Source organism: Borostomias antarcticus (assembly GCF_949987555.1).
Source record: "Borostomias antarcticus genome assembly, chromosome: 27".
Classification (NCBI taxonomy): Eukaryota; Metazoa; Chordata; class Actinopteri; order Stomiiformes; family Stomiidae; genus Borostomias; species Borostomias antarcticus.
This window is the reverse complement of record NC_140260.1, coordinates 7,605,477-7,618,639: the sequence shown is the minus strand read 5'-3', so window position 1 is coordinate 7,618,639 and position 13,163 is coordinate 7,605,477. Positions and strand designations below refer to the sequence as shown.

At 43.2% G+C, this 13,163-nt stretch overlaps 1 protein-coding gene across 1 annotated transcript in view; it reads left to right on the top strand.

Moving 5' to 3' along the window:
* The window catches only part of rims2b (regulating synaptic membrane exocytosis 2b), a gene marked incomplete at both ends in the record, with an annotated part of 121,129 nt that overhangs the window by 85,525 nt on the left and 22,441 nt on the right, over positions 1-13,163 (top strand). The gene's annotated exons all lie outside the window — the stretch shown is intronic.

Here is a 13,163-nt window from a genome sequence, read left to right as displayed (position 1 = left end):
CTCTCTGTCTGTGTCTCTGTCTGTTTCTCTGTCTGTCTCTCTGTCTGTCTCTGTCTGTGTCTCTGTCTGTTTCTCTGTCTGTCTCTCTGTCTGTCTCTGTCTGTGTCTCTGTCTGTTTCTCTGTCTGTCTCTCTGTCTGTCTCTGTCTGTGTCTCTGTCTGTCTCTCTGTCTGTCTCTGTCTGTGTCTCTGTCTGTCTCTCTGTCTGTCTCTGTCTGTTTCTCTGTCTGCATGCCTCCTGTCCTGTCCAATCACATCGCTTCATGGGTGTGTCCAGTCGTGCAGAGGCTCTGCAGGGCCAATCCTCCAAGGAGGGGGAGGAGTTAGGGGCGGGGCTTGACCTGGCAGATGCGATTGCTGGGGGGGCGGAGAGGGGAGGAGGAGGAGGGGTGGAGGGGGTAGGAGGGGGGGCGGAGCAGCCAGTAGCAGAGGAGGAGGCAGAAGAGGAGGAGGAGCAACCGGCCGCTGATGTTGCCAGGTAACACAACAGGAGGGGTCAGCCCCGCCCACCCCCCTCCCCTCCCCCTCCACACAAACACACACACCTATAGGAGGTGTCAGCCCCGCCCACACCCCTCCCTCCCCCTCCCCCCCACACAAACACACACACCTGTAGGAGGGGTCAGCCCCCCTGTCCTTCTGGACTACAGGAGTCTCCCTCCTCCCCCCTGTCCCTCTGGACTACAGGAGTCTCCCTCCTCCCCCCTGTCCCTCTGGACTACAGGAGTCTCCCTCCTCCCCCCTGTCCCTCTGGACTACAGGAGTCTCCCTCCTCCCCCCTGTCCCTCTGGACTACAGGAGTCTCCCTCCTCCCCCCTGTCCCTCTGGACTACAGGAGTCTCCCCCCTGTCCCTCTGGACTACAGGAGTCTCCCTCCTCCCCCCTGTCCCTCTGGACTACAGGAGTCTCCCTCCTCCCCCCTGTCCCTCTGGACTACAGGAGTCTCCCACCTCTATATCCTAGAGTGTTCTGTTCTCTGTTTGTTTACCTGTCTAGTTATTGGCTATTAGCTATGCATGTACATTACGTGTGTTTATTAGCTACGTATTAGCTATGCATGTACGTGTGTTTCAGTACAGCTAATTACCTATAGCCTGTCTGTTTTTACATCTGTATGTTCTGTACTGACCTCTTACTGTTACCTTCTAACACCTACCTCCTAATTCCTACCCCCTTACCTCCTAACTCCTAACCTCTACCTCCTAACTCCTAACCCCTTACCTCCTAACACCCTACCCTCTACCTCCTAAATCCTACTTCCTAACACCTACCCCCTTACCTCCTACCCTCTACCTCCTAACTCCTACCTCCTAACTCCTACCTCCTAACACCTAACTCCTACTCCCTACCTCCCAACTCCTACACCTTACCTCCTAACTCCTACTCCTAAATCCTACCCCCTACCTCCTAAATCTTACCCACTAACTCCTACCCCCTACCTCCTACCCCCTGTCTCCTCCCAGTACATCTGCTCATCTTGCGTAATGTGGCTGTGCTGTGTGTGTGTGTCTAGCTGCACCAGCTGTCAGTCAGCATGCCAGTTACAGCAGCCACATCCTCTGATGTTCTCTCTCACCATCCATCACAGCACTCTGCAGATTATATAACCCTCAGTACTGTACAGGCCACAATACCCTACATATAGACCTCAGTACTGTACAGGCCACAATACCCTACATATACACCACAGTACTGTACAGGCCTCAATACCCTACATATAGACCTCAGTACTGTACAGGCCACAATACCCTACATATAGACCTCAGTACTGTACAGGCCACAATACCCTACATATACACCACAGTACTGTACAGGCCACAATACCGTACATATAGACCACAGTACTGTACAGGCCACAATACCGTACATATAGACCTCAGTACTGTACAGGCCACAATACCGTACATATAGACCACAGTACTGTACAGGCCACAATACCGTACATATAGACCACAGTACTGTACAGGCCACAATACCTTCATATAGACCACAGTACTGTACAGGCCACAATACCGTACATATAGACCACAGTACTGAACAGGCCACAATACCGTACATATAGACCACAGTACTGTACAGGCCACAATACCTTCATATAGACCACAGTACTGTACAGGCCACAATACCCTACATATAGACCTCAGTACTGTACAGGCCACAATACCTTCATATAGACCTCAGTACTGTACAGGCCACAATACCTTCATATAGACCACAGTACTGTACAGGCCACAATACCTTCATATAGACCACAGTACTGTACAGGCCTCAATACCGTACATATAGACCTCAGTACTGTACAGGCCTCAATACCCTACATATAGACCACAGTACTGTACAGGCCACAATACCGTACATATAGACCTCAGTACTGTACAGGCCACAATACCTTCATATAGACCACAGTACTGTACAGGCCACAATACCTTCATATAGACCACAGTACTGTACAGGCCACAATACCGTACATATAGACCACAGTACTGTACAGGCCACAATACCCTACATATAGACCACAGTACTGTACAGGCCACAATACCTTCATATAGACCACAGTACTGTACAGGCCACAATACCGTACATATAGACCACAGTACTGTACAGGCCACAATACCGTACATATAGACCACAGTACTGTACAGGCCACAATACCCTACATATAGACCTCAGTACTGTACAGGCCACAATACCGTACATATAGACCTCAGTACTGTACAGGCCACAATACCGTACATATAAACCACAGTACTGTACAGGCCTCAATACCGTACATATAGACCCCAGTACTGTACAGGCCACAATACCGTACATATAGACCACAGTACTGTACAGGCCACAATACCCTAAATATAGACCACAGTACTGTACAGGCCTCAATACCGTACATATAGACCACAGTACTGTACAGGCCACAATACCGTACATATAGACCACAGTACTGTACAGGCCACAATACCGTACATATAGACCTCAGTACTGTACAGGCCACAATACCCTACATATAGACCCCAGTACTGTACAGGCCACAATACCCTACATATAGACCACAGTACTGTACAGGCCTCAATACCCTACATATAGACCTCAGTACTGTACAGGCCACAATACCGTACATATAGACCTCAGTACTGTACAGGCCACAATACCGTACATATAGACCACAGTACTGTACAGGCCACAATACCGTACATATAGACCACAGTACTGTACAGGCCACAATACCTTCATATAGACCACAGTACTGTACAGGCCACAATACCCTAAATATAGACCACAGTACTGTACAGGCCTCAATACCGTACATATAGACCACAGTACTGTACAGGCCACAATACCTTCATATAGACCACAGTACTGTACAGGCCACAATACCCTAAATATAGACCACAGTACTGTACAGGCCTCAATACCGTACATATAGACCACAGTACTGTACAGGCCACAATACCGTACATATAGACCACAGTACTGTACAGGCCACAATACCGTACATATAGACCTCAGTACTGTACAGGCCACAATACCCTACATATAGACCCCAGTACTGTACAGGCCACAATACCCTACATATAGACCTCAGTACTGTACAGGCCACAATACCGTACATATAGACCACAGTACTGTACAGGCCACAATACCGTACATATAGACCACAGTACTGTACAGGCCACAATACCGTACATATAGACCACAGTACTGTACAGGCCACAATACCTTCATATAGACCACAGTACTGTACAGGCCACAATACCGTACATATAGACCACAGTACTGTACAGGCCACAATACCTTCATATAGACCACAGTACTGTACAGGCCACAATACCCTAAATATAGACCACAGTACTGTACATATAGACCACAGTACTGTACAGGCCACAATACCGTACATATAGACCACAATACTGTACAGGCCACAATACCTTCATATAGACCACAGTACTGTTCAGGCCACAATACCGTACATATAGACCACAGTACTGTACAGGCCTCAATACCGTACATATAGACCACAGTACTGTACAGGCCACAATACCTTCATATAGACCTCAGTACTGTACAGGCCACAATACCGTACATATAGACCACAGTACTGAACAGGCCTCAATACCGTACATATAGACCACAGTACTGTACAGGCCACAATACCGTACATATAGACCACAGTACTGTACAGGCCACAATACCGTACATATAGACCACAGTACTGTACAGGCCACAATACCGTACATATAGACCTCAGTACTGTACAGGCCACAATACCCTACATATAGACCCCAGTACTGTACAGGCCACAATACCCTACATATAGACCTCAGTACTGTACAGGCCACAATACCTTCATATAGACCCCAGTACTGTACAGGCCTCAATACCGTACATATAGACCACAGTACTGAACAGGCCTCAATACCGTACATATAGACCACAGTACTGTACAGGCCACAATACCCTACATATAGACCTCAGTACTGTACAGGCCTCAATACCGTACATATAGACCTCAGTACTGTACAGGCCACAATACCCTACATATAGACCTCAGTACTGTACAGGCCACAATACCTTCATATAGACCACAGTACTGTACAGGCCACAATACCCTACATATAGACCTCAGTACTGTACAGGCCACAATACCTTCATATAGACCACAGTACTGTTCATACACTACATAATCCCACAATACCAGCAGTGTTATACACCTCATTCTGAATCTGTTTAACCATAACCCAGACAAGTCAGTATGTTCTCATTTACAACAACAGCCTAACCAGACACGTGCAGACCTGGATCTCTTCACAGTGAATATAGACCTGGATCTCTTCACAGTGAATATAGACCTGGATCTCTTCACAGTGAATATAGACCTGGATCTTTTCACAGTGAATATAGACCTGGATCTTTTCACAGTGAATATAGACCTGGATCTCCTCAGATAGTGAATATAGACCTGGATCTCCTCAGATAGTGAATATAGACCTGGATCTCCTCAGATAGTGAATATAGACCTGGATCTCTTCATAGTGAATATAGACCTGGATCTCTTTATAGTGAATATAGACCTGGATCTCCTCAGATAGTGAATATAGACCTGGATCTCCTCAGATAGTGAATATAGACCTGGATCTCCTCAGATAGTGAATATAGACCTGGATCTCTTCATATTGAATATAGACCTGGATCTCTTCATAGTGAATATAGACCTGGATCTCCTCAGATAATGAATATAGACCTGGATCTCCTCAGATAGTGAATATAGACCTGGATCTCCTCAGATAGTGAATATAGACCTGGATCTCTTCACAGTGAATATAGACCTGGATCTCCTCAGATAGTGAATATAGACCTGGTTCTCCTCAGATAGTGAATATAGACCTGGATCTTCTCATAGTGAATATAGACCTGGATCTCCTCAGACAGTGAATATAGACCTGGTTCTCCTCAGATAGTGAATATAGACCTGGATCTTCTCATAGTGAATATAGACCTGGATCTCCTCAGACAGTGAATATAGACCTGGATCTCTTCACAGTGAATATAGACCTGGATCTCTTCATAGTGAATATAAACCTGGATCTCCTCAGATAGTGAATATAGACCTGGATCTCCTCAGATAGTGAATATAGACCTGGATCTCTTCAGATAGTGAATATAGACCTGGATCTCAGACAGTGAATATAAACCTGGATCTCAGATAGTGAATATAGACCTGGATCTCCTCAGATAGTGAATATAGACCTGGATCTCTTCATAGTGAATATAGACCTGGATCTCCTCAGATAGTGAATATAGACCTGGATCTCTTCACAGTGAATATAGACCTGGATCTCTTCATAGTGAATATAGACCTGGATCTCCTCAGATAGTGAATATAGACCTGGATCTCTTCACAGTGAATATAAACCTGGATCTCAGATAGTGAATATAGACCTGGATCTCTTCACAGTGAATATAGACCTGGATCTCCTCAGACAGTGAATATAGACCTGGATCTCCTCAGATAGTGAATATAGACCTGGATCTCCTCAGATAGTGAATATAGACCTGGATCTTCTCATAGTGAATATAGACCTGGATCTCCTCAGACAGTGAATATAGACCTGGATCTCTTCACAGGGAATATAGACCTGGATCTCTTCATAGTGAATATAGACCTGGTTCTCCTCAGATAGTGAATATAGACCTGGATCTCTTCATAGTGAATATAAACCTGGATCTCCTCAGATAGTGAATATAGACCTGGATCTCCTCAGATAGTGAATATAGACCTGGATCTCTTCAGATAGTGAATATAGACCTGGATCTCAGACAGTGAATATAAACCTGGATCTCAGATAGTGAATATATACCTGGATCTCCTCAGATAGTGAATATAGACGTGGATCTCCTCAGATAGTGAATATAGACCTGGATCTCTTCATAGTGAATATAGACCTGGATCTCCTCAGATAGTGAATATAGACCTGGATCTCTTCACAGTGAATATAGACCTGGATCTCTTCATAGTGAATATAGACCTGGATCTCCTCAGATAGTGAATATAGACCTGGATCTCCTCAGATAGTGAATATAGACCTGGATCTCTTCACAGTGAATATAGACCTGGATCTCTTCATAGTGAATATAGACCTGGATCTCCTCAGATAGTGAATATAGACCTGGATCTCTTCACAGTGAATATAAACCTGGATCTCAGATAGTGAATATAGACCTGGATCTCTTCACAGTGAATATAGACCTGGATCTCCTCAGACAGTGAATATAGACCTGGATCTCCTCAGATAGTGAATATAGACCTGGATCTCCTCAGATAGTGAATATAGACCTGGATCTTCTCATAGTGAATATAGACCTGGATCTCCTCAGACAGTGAATATAGACCTGGATCTCTTCACAGGGAATATAGACCTGGATCTCTTCATAGTGAATATAGACCTGGTTCTCCTCAGATAGTGAATATAGACCTGGATCTCTTCATAGTGAATATAAACCTGGATCTCCTCAGATAGTGAATATAGACCTGGATCTCCTCAGATAGTGAATATAGACCTGGATCTCTTCAGATAGTGAATATAGACCTGGATCTCAGACAGTGAATATAAACCTGGATCTCAGATAGTGAATATATACCTGGATCTCCTCAGATAGTGAATATAGACGTGGATCTCCTCAGATAGTGAATATAGACCTGGATCTCTTCATAGTGAATATAGACCTGGATCTCCTCAGATAGTGAATATAGACCTGGATCTCTTCACAGTGAATATAGACCTGGATCTCTTCATAGTGAATATAGACCTGGATCTCCTCAGATAGTGAATATAGACCTGGATCTCTTCACAGTGAATATAAACCTGGATCTCAGATAGTGAATATAGACCTGGATCTCTTCACAGTGAATATAGACCTGGATCTCCTCAGACAGTGAATATAGACCTGGATCTCTTCACAGTGAATATAGACCTGGATCTCTTCATAGTGAATATAGACCTGGATCTCCTCAGATAGTGAATATAGACCTGGATCTCCTCAGATAGTGAACATGGACCTGGATCTCAGACAGTGAATATAAACCTGGATCTCAGATAGTGAATATAGACCTGGATCTCCTCAGATAGTGAATATAGACCTGGATCTCTTCATAGTGAATATAGACCTGGATCTCCTCAGATAGTGAATATAGACCTGGATCTCCTCAGATAGTGAATATAGACCTGGATCTCCTCAGATAGTGAATATAGACCTGGATCTCTTCACAGTGAATATAGACCTGGATCTCCTCAGACAGTGAATATAGACCTGGATCTTTTCACAGTGAATATAGACCTGGATCTCCTCAGATAGTGAATATAGACCTGGATCTCTTCACAGTGAATATAGACCTGGATCTCCTCAGATAGTGAATATAGACCTGGTTCTCCTCAGATATCGATATAGACCTGGATCTCCTCAGACAGTGAATATAGACCTGGATCTCTTCATAGTGAATATAGACCTGGATCTCTTCATAGTGAATATAGACCTGGATCTCCTCAGATAGTGAATATAGACCTGGATCTCTTCACAGTGAATATAGACCTGGATCTCTTCATAGTGAATATAGACCTGGTTCTCCTCAGACAGTGAATATAGACCTGGATCTCTTCATAGTGAATATAGACCTGGATCTCTTCATAGTGAATATAGACCTGGATCTCTTCACAGTGAATATAGACCTGGATCTCCTCAGATAGTGAATATAGACCTGGTTCTCCTCAGACAGTGAATATAGACCTGGATCTCCTCACAGTGAATATAGACCTGGATCTCCTCAGATAGTGAATATAGACCTGGATCTCTTCACAGTGAATATAGACCTGGATCTCTTCACAGTGAATATAGACCTGGATCTCTTCATAGTGAATATAGACCTGGTTCTCCTGAGACAGTGAATATAGACCTGGATCTCCTCAGACAGTGAATATAGACCTGGATCTCCTCATAGTGAATATAGACCTGGATCTCTTCATAGTGAATATAGACCTGGATCTCTTCACAGTGAATATAGACCTGGATCTCCTCAGATAGTGAATATAGACCTGGTTCTCCTCAGATAGTGAATATAGACCTGGATCTTCTCATAGTGAATATAGACCTGGATCTCCTCAGACAGTGAATATAGACCTGGATCTCTTCACAGTGAATATAGACCTGGATCTCTTCAGATAGTGAATATAGACCTGGATCTCCTCAGATAGTGAATATAGACCTGGATCTCCTCAGATAGTGAATATAAACCTGGATCTCCTCAGATAGTGAATATAGACCTGGATCTCTTCATAGTGAATATAAACCTGGATCTCCTCAGATAGTGAATATAGACCTGGATCTCCTCAGATAGTGAATATAGACCTGGATCTCTTCAGATAGTGAATATAGACCTGGATCTCAGACAGTGAATACAAACCTGGATCTCAGATAGTGAATATAGACCTGGATCTCCTCAGATAGTGAATATAGACCTGGATCTCCTCAGATAGTGAATATAGACCTGGATCTCTTCATAGTGAATATAGACCTGGATCTCCTCAGATAGTGAATATAGACCTGGATCTCCTCAGATAGTGAATATAGACCTGGATCTCTTCACAGTGAATATAGACCTGGATCTCTTCATAGTGAATATAGACCTGGTTCTCCTCAGACAGTGAATATAGACCTGGATCTCTTCATAGTGAATATAGACCTGGATCTCTTCATAGTGAATATAGACCTGGATCTCTTCACAGTGAATATAGACCTGGATCTCCTCAGATAGTGAATATAGACCTGGTTCTCCTCAGACAGTGAATATAGACCTGGATCTCCTCACAGTGAATATATACCTGGATCTCCTCAGAAAGTGAATATAGACCTGGATCTCTGCACAGTGAATATAGACCTGGATCTCTTCACAGTGAATATAGACCTGGATCTCTTCATAGTGAATATAGACCTGGTTCTCCTGAGACAGTGAATATAGACCTGGATCTCCTCAGACAGTGAATATAGACCTGGATCTCCTCATAGTGAATATAGACCTGGATCTCTTCATAGTGAATATAGACCTGGATCTCTTCACAGTGAATATAGACCTGGATCTCTTCATAGTGAATATAGACCTGGTTCTCCTGAGACAGTGAATATAGACCTGGATCTCCTCATAGTGAATATAGACCTGGATCTCTTCATAGTGAATATAGACCTGGATCTCCTCAGATAGTGAATATAGACCTGGATCTCCTCAGATAGTGAATATAGACCTGGATCTCCTCAGATAGTGAATATAGACCTGGATCTCTTCACAGTGAATATAGACCTGGATCTCTTCATAGTGAATATAGACCTGGTTCTCCTCAGACAGTGAATATAGACCTGGATCTCTTCATAGTGAATATAGACCTGGATCTCTTCATAGTGAATATAGACCTGGATCTCTTCACAGTGAATATAGACCTGGATCTCCTCAGATAGTGAATATAGACCTGGTTCTCCTCAGACAGTGAATATAGACCTGGATCTCCTCACAGTGAATATAGACCTGGATCTCCTCAGATAGTGAATATAGACCTGGATCTCTTCACAGTGAATATAGACCTGGATCTCTTCACAGTGAATATAGACCTGGATCTCTTCATAGTGAATATAGACCTGGTTCTCCTGAGACAGTGAATATAGACCTGGATCTCCTCAGACAGTGAATATAGACCTGGATCTCCTCATAGTGAATATAGACCTGGATCTCTTCATAGTGAATATAGACCTGGATCTCTTCACAGTGAATATAGACCTGGATCTCCTCAGATAGTGAATATAGACCTGGTTCTCCTCAGATAGTGAATATAGACCTGGATCTTCTCATAGTGAATATAGACCTGGATCTCCTCAGACAGTGAATATAGACCTGGATCTCTTCACAGTGAATATAGACCTGGATCTCTTCAGATAGTGAATATAGACCTGGATCTCCTCAGATAGTGAATATAGACCTGGATCTCCTCAGATAGTGAATATAGACCTGGATCTCTTCATAGTGAATATAAACCTGGATCTCCTCAGATAGTGAATATAGACCTGGATCTCCTCAGATAGTGAATATAGACCTGGATCTCTTCAGATAGTGAATATAGACCTGGATCTCAGACAGTGAATACAAACCTGGATCTCAGATAGTGAATATAGACCTGGATCTCCTCAGATAGTGAATATAGACCTGGATCTCCTCAGATAGTGAATATAGACCTGGATCTCTTCATAGTGAATATAGACCTGGATCTCCTCAGATAGTGAATATAGACCTGGATCTCCTCAGATAGTGAATATAGACCTGGATCTCTTCACAGTGAATATAGACCTGGATCTCTTCATAGTGAATATAGACCTGGTTCTCCTCAGACAGTGAATATAGACCTGGATCTCTTCATAGTGAATATAGACCTGGATCTCTTCATAGTGAATATAGACCTGGATCTCTTCACAGTGAATATAGACCTGGATCTCCTCAGATAGTGAATATAGACCTGGTTCTCCTCAGACAGTGAATATAGACCTGGATCTCCTCACAGTGAATATATACCTGGATCTCCTCAGAAAGTGAATATAGACCTGGATTTCTGCACAGTGAATATAGACCTGGATCTCTTCACAGTGAATATAGACCTGGATCTCTTCATAGTGAATATAGACCTGGTTCTCCTGAGACAGTGAATATAGACCTGGATCTCCTCAGACAGTGAATATAGACCTGGATCTCCTCATAGTGAATATAGACCTGGATCTCTTCATAGTGAATATAGACCTGGATCTCTTCACAGTGAATATAGACCTGGATCTCCTCAGATAGTGAATATAGACCTGGTTCTCCTCAGACAGTGAATATAGACCTGGATCTCCTCACAGTGAATATAGACCTGGATCTCCTCAGATAGTGAATATAGACCTGGATCTCTTCACAGTGAATATAGACCTGGATCTCTTCACAGTGAATATAGACCTGGATCTCTTCATAGTGAATATAGACCTGGTTCTCCTGAGACAGTGAATATAGACATGGATCTCCTCATAGTGAATATAGACCTGGATCTCTTCATAGTGAATATAGACCTGGATCTCTTCACAGTGAATATAGACCTGGATCTCCTCAGATAGTGAATATAGACCTGGTTCTCCTCAGATAGTGAATATAGACCTGGATCTTCTCATAGTGAATATAGACCTGGATCTCCTCAGACAGTGAATATAGACCTGGATCTCTTCACAGTGAATATAGACCTGGATCTCTTCAGATAGTGAATATAGACCTGGATCTCCTCAGATAGTGAATATAGACCTGGATCTCCTCAGATAGTGAATATAAACCTGGATCTCCTCAGATAGTGAATATAGACCTGGATCTCTTCATAGTGAATATAAACCTGGATCTCTTCAGATAGTGAATATAGACCTGGATCTCAGACAGTGAATATAAACCTGGATCTCCTCAGATAGTGAATATAGACCTGGATCTCTTCATAGTGAATATAGACCTGGATCTCCTCAGATAGTGAATATAGACCTGGATCTCCTCAGATAGTGAATATAGACCTGGATCTCTTCACAGTGAATATAGACCTGGATCTCTTCATAGTGAATATAGACCTGGATCTCCTCAGATAGTGAATATAGACCTGGATCTCCTCAGACAGTGAATATAGACCTGGATCTCTTCACAGTGAATATAAACCTGGATCTCAGATAGTGAATATAGACCTGGATCTCTTCACAGTGAATATAAACCTGGATCTCAGATAGTGAATATAGACCTGGATCTCCTCAGACAGTGAATATAGACCTGGATCTCTTCACAGTGAATATAGACCTGGATCTCTTCAGATAGTGAATATAGACCTGGATCTCCTCAGATAGTGAATATAGACCTGGATCTCCTCAGATAGTGAATATAGACCTGGATCTCCTCAGACAGTGAATATAGACCTGGATCTCAGACAGTGAATATAAACCTGGATCTCAGATAGTGAATATAGACCTGGATCTCCTCAGATAGTGAATATAGACCTGGATCTCCTCAGACAGTGAATATAGACCTGGATCTCAGATAGTGAATATAAACCTGGATCTCAGATAGTGAATATAGACCTGGATCTCCTCAGATAGTGAATATAGACCTGGATCTCTTCATAGTGAATATAGACCTGGATCTCCTCAGATAGTGAATATATACCTGGATCTCCTCAGATAGTGAATATAGACCTGGCCTCCTCAGACAGTGAATATAGACCTGGATCTCTTCACAGTGAATATAAACCTGGATCTCAGATAGTGAATATAGACTGGATCTCCTCAGATAGTGAATATAGACCTGGATCTCTTCATAGTGAATATAGACCTGGATCTCCTCAGATAGTGAATATAGACCTGGATCTCCTCAGATAGTGAATATAGACCTGGATCTCCTCAGATAGTGAATATAGACCTGGATCTCCTCAGATAGTGAATATAGACCGGTTCTCTTCACAGTGAATAGTCCAGCTGTCCTAGTGTGATCTCAGGGATTCTCAGAGATCTTCATCACCTGCCTGTTCCTATTCCTCCCTGACCCAGTCACTGCATAGATCAGTGGTCTTTTCAGTGTGACAGATCACA